This window comes from Coffea arabica, chromosome 11e, assembly GCF_036785885.1.
Source record: "Coffea arabica cultivar ET-39 chromosome 11e, Coffea Arabica ET-39 HiFi, whole genome shotgun sequence".
Classification (NCBI taxonomy): Eukaryota; Viridiplantae; Streptophyta; class Magnoliopsida; order Gentianales; family Rubiaceae; genus Coffea; species Coffea arabica.
Window position 1 is genome coordinate 39,722,652 of NC_092331.1, and position 12,842 is coordinate 39,735,493.

Genomic DNA, 12,842 nt, shown 5'->3' on the forward strand with positions numbered 1-12,842 from the left:
CCGAATTGCCACCCCTAACTGCAAGCGTGAAGGATTGATTTCATGATAATTTAGAGTTGCGGGATGAGGGAAAAAAACAGGGTGCAAATCAATAACAAAAAAAAATATAAAGTAAATAAATAAAAGGATAAGAGGAAAATGCTTGAATTGACGCTTAAAATGAATTTCGGTCTAGAAAAGCCACACTGCTTCGCAGGACGGGGTAGTTTAAAAGAATAAAGCGAAAGGAACATGGCGGGTGCGATCATACCAGCACTAATGCACCGGATCCCATCAGAACTCCGAAGTTAAGCGTGCTTGGGCGAGAGTAGTACTAGGATGGGTGACCCCCTGGGAAGTCCTCGTGTTGCACCTCTCTCTTTTTTGTTTCGAAATCCAAATTTCCTATTCGTTCTTTATCCTGTAGTAATTTAGCTCCGTCGGAACGATTGCTTAATATTTTGCTTCTTGTCGAAGCGTGAAGGAGGATCTGAAGGCGCGAGACAAATCAGGAACGGTACGGCTCGATCAAAGCCCGGATCGTCGCTCAAATTTGTCGGCGCAAATGTATCACCGTAACTAGGGGTGGCAATTTTCGACACGACCTGAAAACACGACACGAACCTAACACGAAATTAATGGGTTTGGGTTGAGGTTTCGGGAATTCGGGTCAGAATCGGGTTGGACCCGATGAACCCGAAAAGAAAACCGGTCGATTCCGGGTCAACCAGTGGTGACCTGATATGACCCGTTTACGAATTAAAAATAATTTAATAAACATAAAAATAATTTTATCTAACTAAACTAAGTTATTCTTTTTTTCAAAGGCATTAATTACTTAATCCTAAACGAATTTATTTAATTTGTGTGAAGTTGAAATTATTATACTTGGACAAATAATATATTATATTATTTTTCACTTTTGTATTGTTTTAATTTATTTTATATTTTGCTTGGGATAAAACACTTTTACGGTGTTTAATTTATTTTAGATTTGATTTGGAATCATTTATTTAAATTTTTATTACTTGATTATGTAATTAGTTTTGTGAGAAATTGATTTTATCAGAAATTACAGTGATAAATTAATAAATTAAAATTAAGTTTCGGGTCATTTCGGGTCGACCCGCCGCCCCGTAAACCTGAAATTTTCGGGTTCGGGTCAGCATACCTGACCCGTCACGGGTTGGCGGGTCGGGGTTCGGGTCAACAGATTTTCTGGCGGGTCTGTTGACCCGAACCCGACCCGCCAACCTGATTTGGACCCGAATTGCCACCCCTAACTGCAAGCGTGAAGGATTGATTTCATGATAATTTAGAGTTGCGGGATGAGGGAAAAAAACAGGGTGCAAATCAATAACAAAAAAAAATATAAATTAAATAAATAAAAGGATAAGAGGAAAATGCTTGAATTGACGCTTAAAATGAATTTCGGTCTAGAAAAGCCACACTGCTTCGCAGGACGGGGTAGTTTAAAAGAATAAAGCGAAAGGAACATGGCGGGTGCGATCATACCAGCACTAATGCACCGGATCCCATCAGAACTCCGAAGTTAAGCGTGCTTGGGCGAGAGTAGTACTAGGATGGGTGACCCCCTGGGAAGTCCACGTGTTGCACCCCTCTCTTTTTTGTTTCGAAATCCAAATTTCCTATTCGTTCTTTATCCTGTAGTAATTTAGCTCCGTCGGAACGATTTCTTAATATTTTGCTTCTTGTCGAAGCGTGAAGGAGGATCTGAAGGCGCGAGACAAATCAGGAATGGTACGGCTCGATCAAAGCCCGGATCGTCGCTCAAATTTGTCGGCGCAAATGTATCACCGCAACTAGGGGTGGCAATTTTCGACACGACCTGAAAACACGATACGAACCTAACACGAAATTAATGGGTTTGGGTTGAGGTTTCGGGAATTCGGGTCAGAATAGGGTTGGACCCGATGAACCCGAAAAGAAAACCGGTCGATTTCGGGTCAACCCGTGGTGACCTGATATGACCCGATATGACCCGTTTACGAATTAAAAATAATTTAATAAACATAAAAATAATTTTATCTAACTAAACTAAGTTATTCTTTTTTTCAAAGGCATTAATTACTTAATCCTAAACGAATTTATTTAATTTGTGTGAAATTGAAATTATTATACTTGGACAAATAATATATTATATTATTTTTCACTTTTGTATTGTTTTAATTTATTTTATATTTTGCTTGGGATAAAACACTTTTACGGTGTTTAATTTATTTTAGATTTGATTTGGAATCATTTATTTAAATTTTTATTACTTGATTATGTAATTAGTTTTGTGAGAAATTGATTTTATCAGAAATTACAGTGATAAATTAATAAATTAAAATTAAGTTTCGGGTCATTTCGGGTCGACCCGCCGCCCCGTAAACCTGAAATTTTCGGGTTCGGGTCAGCATACCTGACCCGTCACGGGTTGGCGGGTCGGGGTTCGGGTCAACAGATTTTCTGGCGGGTCTGTTGACCCGAACCCGACCCGCCAACCTGATTTGGACCCGAATTGCCACCCCTAACTGCAAGCGTGAAGGATTGATTTCATGATAATTTAGAGTTGCGGGATGAGGGAAAAAAACAGGGTGCAAATCAATAACAAAAAAAAATATAAATTAAATAAATAAAAGGATAAGAGGAAAATGCTTGAATTGACGCTTAAAATGAATTTCGGTCTAGAAAAGCCACACTGCTTCGCAGGACGGGGTAGTTTAAAAGAATAAAGCGAAAGGAACATGGCGGGTGCGATCATACCAGCACTAATGCACCGGATCCCATCAGAACTCCGAAGTTAAGCGTGCTTGGGCGAGAGTAGTACTAGGATGGGTGACCCCCTGGGAAGTCCACGTGTTGCACCCCTCTCTTTTTTGTTTCGAAATCCAAATTTCCTATTCGTTCTTTATCCTGTAGTAATTTAGCTCCGTCGGAACGATTGCTTAATATTTTGCTTCTTGTCGAAGCGTGAAGGAGGATCTGAAGGCGCGAGACAAATCAGGAACGGTACGGCTCGATCAAAGCCCGGATCGTCGCTCAAATTTGTCGGCGCAAATGTATCACCGCAACTAGGGGTGGCAATTTTCGACACGACCTGAAAACACGACACGAACCTAACACGAAATTAATGGGTTTGGGTTGAGGTTTCGGGAATTCGGGTCAGAATCGGGTTGGACCCGATGAACCCGAAAAGAAAACCGGTCGATTTCGGGTCAACCCGTGGTGACCTGATATGACCCGATATGACCCGTTTACGAATTAAAAATAATTTAATAAACATAAAAATAATTTTATCTAACTAAACTAAGTTATTCTTTTTTTCAAAGGCATTAATTACTTAATCCTAAACGAATTTATTTAATTTGTGTGAAGTTGAAATTATTATACTTGGACAAATAATATATTATATTATTTTTCACTTTTGTATTGTTTTAATTTATTTTATATTTTGCTTGGGATAAAACACTTTTACGGTGTTTAATTTATTTTAGATTTGATTTGGAATCATTTATTTAAATTTTTATTACTTGATTATGTAATTAGTTTTGTGAGAAATTGATTTTATTAGAAATTACAGTGATAAATTAATAAATTAAAATTAAGTTTCGGGTCATTTGGGGTCGACCCGCCGCCCCGTAAACCTGAAATTTTCGGGTTCGGGTCAGCATACCTGACCCGTCACGGGTTGGCGGGTCGGGGTTCGGGTCAACAGATTTTCTGGCGGGTCTGTTGACCCGAACCCGACCCGCCAACCTGATTTGGACCCGAATTGCCACCCCTAACTGCAAGCGTGAAGGATTGATTTCATGATAATTTAGAGTTGCGGGATGAGGGAAAAAAACAGGGTGCAAATCAATAACAAAAAAAAATATAAAGTAAATAAATAAAAGGATAAGAGGAAAATGCTTGAATTGACGCTTAAAATGAATTTCGGTCTAGAAAAGCCACACTGCTTCGCAGGACGGGGTAGTTTAAAAGAATAAAGCGAAAGGAACATGGCGGGTGCGATCATACCAGCATTAATGCACCGGATCCCATCAGAACTCCGAAGTTAAGCGTGCTTGGGCGAGAGTAGTACTAGGATGGGTGACCCCCTGGGAAGTCCTCGTGTTGCACCCCTTTCTTTTTTGTTTCGAAATCCAAATTTCCTATTCGTTCTTTATCCTGTAGTAATTTAGCTCCGTCGGAACGATTGCTTAATATTTTGCTTCTTGTCGAAGCGTGAAGGAGGATCTGAAGGCGCGAGACAAATCAGGAACGGTACGGCTCGATCAAAGCCCGGATCGTCGCTCAAATTTGTCGGCGCAAATGTATCACCGCAACTAGGGGTGGCAATTTTCGACACGACCTGAAAACACGACACGAACCTAACACGAAATTAATGGGTTTGGGTTGAGGTTTCGGGAATTCGGGTTGGACCCGATGAACCCGAAAAGAAAACCGGTCGATTTCGGGTCAACCCGTGGTGACCTGATATGACCCGATATGACCTGTTTACGAATTAAAAATAATTTAATAAACATAAAAATAATTTTATCTAACTAAACTAAGTTATTCTTTTTTTCAAAGGCATTAATTACTTAATCCTAAACGAATTTATTTAATTTGTGTGAAGTTGAAATTATTATACTTGGACAAATAATATATTATATTATTTTTCACTTTTGTATTGTTTTAATTTATTTTATATTTTGCTTGGGATAAAACACTTTTACGGTGTTTAATTTATTTTAGATTTGATTTGGAATCATTTATTTAAATTTTTATTACTTGATTATGTAATTAGTTTTGTGAGAAATTGATTTTATTAGAAATTACAGTGATAAATTAATAAATTAAAATTAAGTTTCGGGTCATTTCGGGTCGACCCGCCGCCCCGTAAACCTGAAATTTTCGGGTTCGGGTCAGCATACCTGACCCGTCACGGGTTGGCGGGTCGGGGTTCGGGTCAACAGATTTTCTGGCGGGTCTGTTGACCCGAACCCGACCCGCCAACCTGATTTGGACCCGAATTGCCACCCCTAACTGCAAGCGTGAAGGATTGATTTCATGATAATTTAGAGTTGCGGGATGAGGGAAAAAAACAGGGTGCAAATCAATAACAAAAAAAAATATAAAGTAAATAAATAAAAGGATAAGAGGAAAATGCTTGAATTGACGCTTAAAATGAATTTCGGTCTAGAAAAGCCACATTGCTTCGCAGGACGGGGTAGTTTAAAAGAATAAAGCGAAAGGAACATGGCGGGTGCGATCATACCAGCATTAATGCACCGGATCCCATCAGAACTCCGATGTTAAGCGTGCTTGGGCGAGAGTAGTACTAGGATGGGTGACCCCCTGGGAAGTCCTCGTGTTGCACCCCTCTCTTTTTTGTTTCGAAATCCAAATTTCCTATTCGTTCTTTATCCTGTAGTAATTTAGCTCCGTCGGAACGATTGCTTAATATTTTGCTTCTTGTCGAAGCGTGAAGGAGGATCTGAAGGCGCGAGACAAATCAGGAACGGTACGGCTCGATCAAAGCCCGGATCGTCGCTCAAATTTGTCGGCGCAAATGTATCACCGCAACTAGGGGTGGCAATTTTCGACACGACCTGAAAACACGACACGAACCTAACACGAAATTAATGGGTTTGGGTTGAGGTTTCGGGAATTCGGGTTGGACCCGATGAACCCGAAAAGAAAACCGGTCGATTTCGGGTCAACCCGTGGTGACCTGATATGACCCGATATGACCCGTTTACGAATTAAAAATAATTTAATAAACATAAAAATAATTTTATCTAACTAAACTAAGTTATTCTTTTTTTCAAAGGCATTAATTACTTAATCCTAAACGAATTTATTTAATTTGTGTGAAGTTGAAATTATTATACTTGGACAAATAATATATTATATTATTTTTCACTTTTGTATTGTTTTAATTTATTTTATATTTTGCTTGGGATAAAACACTTTTACGGTGTTTAATTTATTTTAGATTTGATTTGGAATCATTTATTTAAATTTTTATTACTTGATTATGTAATTAGTTTTGTGAGAAATTGATTTTATTAGAAATTACAGTGATAAATTAATAAATTAAAATTAAGTTTCGGGTCATTTCGGGTCGACCCGCCGCCCCGTAAACCTGAAATTTTCGGGTTCGGGTCAGCATACCTGACCCGTCACGGGTTGGCGGGTCGGGGTTCGGGTCAACAGATTTTCTGGCGGGTCTGTTGACCAGAACCCGACCCGCCAACCTGATTTGGACCCGAATTGCCACCCCTAACTGCAAGCGTGAAGGATTGATTTCATGATAATTTAGAGTTGCGGGATGAGGGAAAAAAACAGGGTGCAAATCAATAACAAAAAAAAATATAAAGTAAATAAATAAAAGGATAAGAGGAAAATGCTTGAATTGACGCTTAAAATGAATTTCGGTCTAGAAAAGCCACACTGCTTCGCAGGACGGGGTAGTTTAAAAGAATAAAGCGAAAGGAACATGGCGGGTGCGATCATACCAGCACTAATGCACCGGATCCCATCAGAACTCCGAAGTTAAGCGTGCTTGGGCGAGAGTAGTACTAGGATGGGTGACCCCCTGGGAAGTCCTCGTGTTGCACCTCTCTCTTTTTTGTTTCGAAATCCAAATTTCCTATTCGTTCTTTATCCTGTAGTAATTTAGCTCCGTCGGAACGATTGCTTAATATTTTGCTTCTTGTCGAAGCGTGAAGGAGGATCTGAAGGCGCGAGACAAATCAGGAACGGTACGGCTCGATCAAAGCCCGGATCGTCGCTCAAATTTGTCGGCGCAAATGTATCACCGTAACTAGGGGTGGCAATTTTCGACACGACCTGAAAACACGACACGAACCTAACACGAAATTAATGGGTTTGGGTTGAGGTTTCGGGAATTCGGGTCAGAATCGGGTTGGACCCGATGAACCCGAAAAGAAAACCGGTCGATTCCGGGTCAACCAGTGGTGACCTGATATGACCCGTTTACGAATTAAAAATAATTTAATAAACATAAAAATAATTTTATCTAACTAAACTAAGTTATTCTTTTTTTCAAAGGCATTAATTACTTAATCCTAAACGAATTTATTTAATTTGTGTGAAGTTGAAATTATTATACTTGGACAAATAATATATTATATTATTTTTCACTTTTGTATTGTTTTAATTTATTTTATATTTTGCTTGGGATAAAACACTTTTACGGTGTTTAATTTATTTTAGATTTGATTTGGAATCATTTATTTAAATTTTTATTACTTGATTATGTAATTAGTTTTGTGAGAAATTGATTTTATTAGAAATTACAGTGATAAATTAATAAATTAAAATTAAGTTTCGGGTCATTTCGGGTCGACCCGCCGCCCCGTAAACCTGAAATTTTCGGTTTCGGGTCAGCATACCTGACCCGTCACGGGTTGGCGGGTCGGGGTTCGGGTCAACAGATTTTCTGGCGGGTCTGTTGACCCGAACCCGACCCGCCAACCTGATTTGGACCCGAATTGCCACCCCTAACTGCAAGCGTGAAGGATTGATTTCATGATAATTTAGAGTTGCGGGATGAGGGAAAAAAACAGGGTGCAAATCAATAACAAAAAAAAATATAAAGTAAATAAATAAAAGGATAAGAGGAAAATGCTTGAATTGACGCTTAAAATGAATTTCGTTCTAGAAAAGCCACACTGCTTCGCAGGACGGGGTAGTTTAAAAGAATAAAGCGAAAGGAACATGGCGGGTGCGATCATACCAGCACTAATGCACCGGATCCCATCAGAACTCCGAAGTTAAGCGTGCTTGGGCGAGAGTAGTACTAGGATGGGTGACCCCCTGGGAAGTCCTCGTGTTGCACCCCTCTCTTTTTTGTTTCGAAATCCAAATTTCCTATTCGTTCTTTATCCTGTAGTAATTTAGCTCCGTCGGAACGATTGCTTAATATTTTGCTTCTTGTCGAAGCGTGAAGGAGGATCTGAAGGCGCGAGACAAATCAGGAACGGTACGGCTCGATCAAAGCCCGGATCGTCGTTCAAATTTGTCGGCGCAAATGTATCACCGCAACTAGGGGTGGCAATTTTCGACACGACCTGAAAACACGACACGAACCTAACACGAAATTAATGGGTTTGGGTTGAGGTTTCGGGAATTCGGGTTGGACCCGATGAACCCGAAAAGAAAACCGGTCGATTTCGGGTCAACCCGTGGTGACCTGATATGACCCGATATGACCCGTTTACGAATTAAAAATAATTTAATAAACATAAAAATAATTTTATCTAACTAAACTAAGTTATTCTTTTTTTCAAAGGCATTAATTACTTAATCCTAAACGAATTTATTTAATTTGTGTGAAGTTGAAATTATTATACTTGGACAAATAATATATTATATTATTTTTCACTTTTGTATTGTTTTAATTTATTTTATATTTTGCTTGGGATAAAACACTTTTACGGTGTTTAATTTATTTTAGATTTGATTTGGAATCATTTATTTAAATTTTTATTACTTGATTATGTAATTAGTTTTGTGAGAAATTGATTTTATCAGAAATTACAGTGATAAATTAATAAATTAAAATTAAGTTTCGGGTCATTTCGGGTCGACCCGCCGCCCCGTAAACCTGAAATTTTCGGGTTCGGGTCAGCATACCTGACCCGTCACGGGTTGGCGGGTCGGGGTTCGGGTCAACAGATTTTCTGGCGGGTCTGTTGACCCGAACCCGACCCGCCAACCTGATTTGGACCCGAATTGCCACCCCTAACTGCAAGCGTGAAGGATTGATTTCATGATAATTTAGAGTTGCGGGATGAGGGAAAAAAACAGGGTGCAAATCAATAACAAAAAAAAATATAAAGTAAATAAATAAAAGGATAAGAGGAAAATGCTTGAATTGACGCTTAAAATGAATTTCGGTCTAGAAAAGCCACACTGCTTCGCAGGACGGGGTAGTTTAAAAGAATAAAGCGAAAGGAACATGGCGGGTGCGATCATACCAGCACTAATGCACCGGATCCCATCAGAACTCCGAAGTTAAGCGTGCTTGGGCGAGAGTAGTACTAGGATGGGTGACCCCCTGGGAAGTCCTCGTGTTGCACCCCTCTCTTTTTTGTTTCGAAATCCAAATTTCCTATTCGTTCTTTATCCTGTAGTAATTTAGCTCCGTCGGAACGATTGCTTAATATTTTGCTTCTTGTCGAAGCGTGAAGGAGGATCTGAAGGCGCGAGACAAATCAGGAACGGTACGGCTCGATCAAAGCCCGGATCGTCGCTCAAATTTGTCGGCGCAAATGTATCACCGCAACTAGGGGTGGCAATTTTCGACACGACCTGAAAACACGACACGAACCTAACACGAAATTAATGGGTTTGGGTTGAGGTTTCGGGAATTCGGGTCAGAATCGGGTTGGACCCGATGAACCCGAAAAGAAAACCGGTCGATTTCGGGTCAACCCGTGGTGACCTGATATGACTCGTTTACGAATTAAAAATAATTTAATAAACATAAAAATAATTTTATCTAACTAAACTAAGTTATTCTTTTTTTCAAAGGCATTAATTACTTAATCCTAAACGAATTTATTTAATTTGTGTGAAGTTGAAATTATTATACTTGGACAAATAATATATTATATTATTTTTCACTTTTGTATTGTTTTAATTTATTTTATATTTTGCTTGGGATAAAACACTTTTACGGTGTTTAATTTATTTTAGATTTGATTTGGAATCATTTATTTAAATTTTTATTACTTGATTATGTAATTAGTTTTGTGAGAAATTGATTTTATCAGAAATTACAGTGATAAATTAATAAATTAAAATTAAGTTTCGGGTCATTTCGGGTCGACCCGCCGCCCCGTAAACCTGAAATTTTCGGGTTCGGGTCAGCATACCTGACCCGTCACGGGTTGGCGGGTCGGGGTTCGGGTCAACAGATTTTCTGGCGGGTCTGTTGACCCGAACCCGACCCGCCAACCTGATTTGGACCCGAATTGCCACCCCTAACTGCAAGCGTGAAGGATTGATTTCATGATAATTTAGAGTTGCGGGATGAGGGAAAAAAACAGGGTGCAAATCAATAACAAAAAAAAATATAAATTAAATAAATAAAAGGATAAGAGGAAAATGCTTGAATTGACGCTTAAAATGAATTTCGGTCTAGAAAAGCCACACTGCTTCGCAGGACGGGGTAGTTTAAAAGAATAAAGCGAAAGGAACATGGCGGGTGCGATCATACCAGCACTAATGCACCGGATCCCATCAGAACTCCGAAGTTAAGCGTGCTTGGGCGAGAGTAGTACTAGGATGGGTGACCCCCTGGGAAGTCCACGTGTTGCACCCCTCTCTTTTTTGTTTCGAAATCCAAATTTCCTATTCGTTCTTTATCCTGTAGTAATTTAGCTCCGTCGGAACGATTGCTTAATATTTTGCTTCTTGTCGAAGCGTGAAGGAGGATCTGAAGGCGCGAGACAAATCAGGAACGGTACGGCTCGATCAAAGCCCGGATCGTCGCTCAAATTTGTCGGCGCAAATGTATCACCGCAACTAGGGGTGGCAATTTTCGACACGACCTGAAAACACGACACGAACCTAACACGAAATTAATGGGTTTGGGTTGAGGTTTCGGGAATTCGGGTCAGAATCGGGTTGGACCCGATGAACCCGAAAAGAAAACCGGTCGATTTCGGGTCAACCCGTGGTGACCTGATATGACCCGATATGACCCGTTTACGAATTAAAAATAATTTAATAAACATAAAAATAATTTTATCTAACTAAACTAAGTTATTCTTTTTTTCAAAGGCATTAATTACTTAATCCTAAACGAATTTATTTAATTTGTGTGAAGTTGAAATTATTATACTTGGACAAATAATATATTATATTATTTTTCACTTTTGTATTGTTTTAATTTATTTTATATTTTGCTTGGGATAAAACACTTTTACGGTGTTTAATTTATTTTAGATTTGATTTGGAATCATTTATTTAAATTTTTATTACTTGATTATGTAATTAGTTTTGTGAGAAATTGATTTTATCAGAAATTACAGTGATAAATTAATAAATTAAAATTAAGTTTCGGGTCATTTCGGGTCGACCCGCCGCCCCGTAAACCTGAAATTTTCGGGTTCGGGTCAGCATACCTGACCCGTCACGGGTTGGCGGGTCGGGGTTCGGGTCAACAGATTTTCTGGCGGGTCTGTTGACCCGAACCCGACCCGCCAACCTGATTTGGACCCGAATTGCCACCCCTAACTGCAAGCGTGAAGGATTGATTTCATGATAATTTAGAGTTGCGGGATGAGGGAAAAAAACAGGGTGCAAATCAATAACAAAAAAAAATATAAAGTAAATAAATAAAAGGATAAGAGGAAAATGCTTGAATTGACGCTTAAAATGAATTTCGGTCTAGAAAAGCCACACTGCTTCGCAGGACGGGGTAGTTTAAAAGAATAAAGCGAAAGGAACATGGCGGGTGCGATCATACCAGCATTAATGCACCGGATCCCATCAGAACTCCGAAGTTAAGCGTGCTTGGGCGAGAGTAGTACTAGGATGGGTGACCCCCTGGGAAGTCCTCGTGTTGCACCCCTTTCTTTTTTGTTTCGAAATCCAAATTTCCTATTCGTTCTTTATCCTGTAGTAATTTAGCTCCGTCGGAACGATTGCTTAATATTTTGCTTCTTGTCGAAGCGTGAAGGAGGATCTGAAGGCGCGAGACAAATCAGGAACGGTACGGCTCGATCAAAGCCCGGATCGTCGCTCAAATTTGTCGGCGCAAATGTATCACCGCAACTAGGGGTGGCAATTTTCGACACGACCTGAAAACACGACACGAACCTAACACGAAATTAATGGGTTTGGGTTGAGGTTTCGGGAATTCGGGTTGGACCCGATGAACCCGAAAAGAAAACCGGTCGATTTCGGGTCAACCCGTGGTGACCTGATATGACCCGATATGACCTGTTTACGAATTAAAAATAATTTAATAAACATAAAAATAATTTTATCTAACTAAACTAAGTTATTCTTTTTTTCAAAGGCATTAATTACTTAATCCTAAACGAATTTATTTAATTTGTGTGAAGTTGAAATTATTATACTTGGACAAATAATATATTATATTATTTTTCACTTTTGTATTGTTTTAATTTATTTTATATTTTGCTTGGGATAAAACACTTTTACGGTGTTTAATTTATTTTAGATTTGATTTGGAATCATTTATTTAAATTTTTATTACTTGATTATGTAATTAGTTTTGTGAGAAATTGATTTTATTAGAAATTACAGTGATAAATTAATAAATTAAAATTAAGTTTCGGGTCATTTCGGGTCGACCCGCCGCCCCGTAAACCTGAAATTTTCGGGTTCGGGTCAGCATACCTGACCCGTCACGGGTTGGCGGGTCGGGGTTCGGGTCAACAGATTTTCTGGCGGGTCTGTTGACCCGAACCCGACCCGCCAACCTGATTTGGACCCGAATTGCCACCCCTAACTGCAAGCGTGAAGGATTGATTTCATGATAATTTAGAGTTGCGGGATGAGGGAAAAAAACAGGGTGCAAATCAATAACAAAAAAAAATATAAAGTAAATAAATAAAAGGATAAGAGGAAAATGCTTGAATTGACGCTTAAAATGAATTTCGGTCTAGAAAAGCCACATTGCTTCGCAGGACGGGGTAGTTTAAAAGAATAAAGCGAAAGGAACATGGCGGGTGCGATCATACCAGCATTAATGCACCGGATCCCATCAGAACTCCGATGTTAAGCGTGCTTGGGCGAGAGTAGTACTAGGATGGGTGACCCCCTGGGAAGTCCTCGTGTTGCACCCCTCTCTTTTTTGTTTCGAAATC

At 39.3% G+C, this 12,842-nt stretch overlaps 11 non-coding genes across 11 annotated transcripts; all 11 read left to right on the plus strand.

The window, feature by feature from the left end:
- The first annotated feature begins 236 nt into the window (after nt 1-236).
- On the plus strand, nt 237-355 carry LOC140030627 (5S ribosomal RNA). Its single transcript, XR_011834542.1, has one exon. It is a non-coding gene; the product is annotated as a 5S ribosomal RNA (ribosomal RNA).
- Nucleotides 356-1,480: 1,125 nt separating this feature from the next.
- On the plus strand, nt 1,481-1,599 carry LOC140024331 (5S ribosomal RNA). Its single transcript, XR_011828304.1, has one exon. It is a non-coding gene; the product is annotated as a 5S ribosomal RNA (ribosomal RNA).
- Nucleotides 1,600-2,734: 1,135 nt separating this feature from the next.
- On the plus strand, nt 2,735-2,853 carry LOC140024442 (5S ribosomal RNA). Its single transcript, XR_011828415.1, has one exon. It is a non-coding gene; the product is annotated as a 5S ribosomal RNA (ribosomal RNA).
- Nucleotides 2,854-3,988: 1,135 nt separating this feature from the next.
- Nucleotides 3,989-4,107, plus strand: LOC140030282 (5S ribosomal RNA). The gene has a single exon (XR_011834196.1). It is a non-coding gene; the product is annotated as a 5S ribosomal RNA (ribosomal RNA).
- A 1,124-nt stretch (nt 4,108-5,231) lies between these two features.
- LOC140031235 (5S ribosomal RNA) lies at nt 5,232-5,350 on the plus strand. Its single transcript, XR_011835156.1, has one exon. It is a non-coding gene; the product is annotated as a 5S ribosomal RNA (ribosomal RNA).
- Nucleotides 5,351-6,474: 1,124 nt separating this feature from the next.
- On the plus strand, nt 6,475-6,593 carry LOC140030628 (5S ribosomal RNA). The gene has a single exon (XR_011834543.1). It is a non-coding gene; the product is annotated as a 5S ribosomal RNA (ribosomal RNA).
- A 1,125-nt stretch (nt 6,594-7,718) lies between these two features.
- On the plus strand, nt 7,719-7,837 carry LOC140025613 (5S ribosomal RNA). The gene has a single exon (XR_011829557.1). It is a non-coding gene; the product is annotated as a 5S ribosomal RNA (ribosomal RNA).
- A 1,124-nt stretch (nt 7,838-8,961) lies between these two features.
- Nucleotides 8,962-9,080, plus strand: LOC140025624 (5S ribosomal RNA). The gene has a single exon (XR_011829568.1). It is a non-coding gene; the product is annotated as a 5S ribosomal RNA (ribosomal RNA).
- Nucleotides 9,081-10,205: 1,125 nt separating this feature from the next.
- Nucleotides 10,206-10,324, plus strand: LOC140024554 (5S ribosomal RNA). Its single transcript, XR_011828528.1, has one exon. It is a non-coding gene; the product is annotated as a 5S ribosomal RNA (ribosomal RNA).
- A 1,135-nt stretch (nt 10,325-11,459) lies between these two features.
- LOC140030283 (5S ribosomal RNA) lies at nt 11,460-11,578 on the plus strand. Its single transcript, XR_011834197.1, has one exon. It is a non-coding gene; the product is annotated as a 5S ribosomal RNA (ribosomal RNA).
- A 1,124-nt stretch (nt 11,579-12,702) lies between these two features.
- LOC140031236 (5S ribosomal RNA) lies at nt 12,703-12,821 on the plus strand. The gene has a single exon (XR_011835157.1). It is a non-coding gene; the product is annotated as a 5S ribosomal RNA (ribosomal RNA).
- Nucleotides 12,822-12,842: the final 21 nt, after the last annotated feature.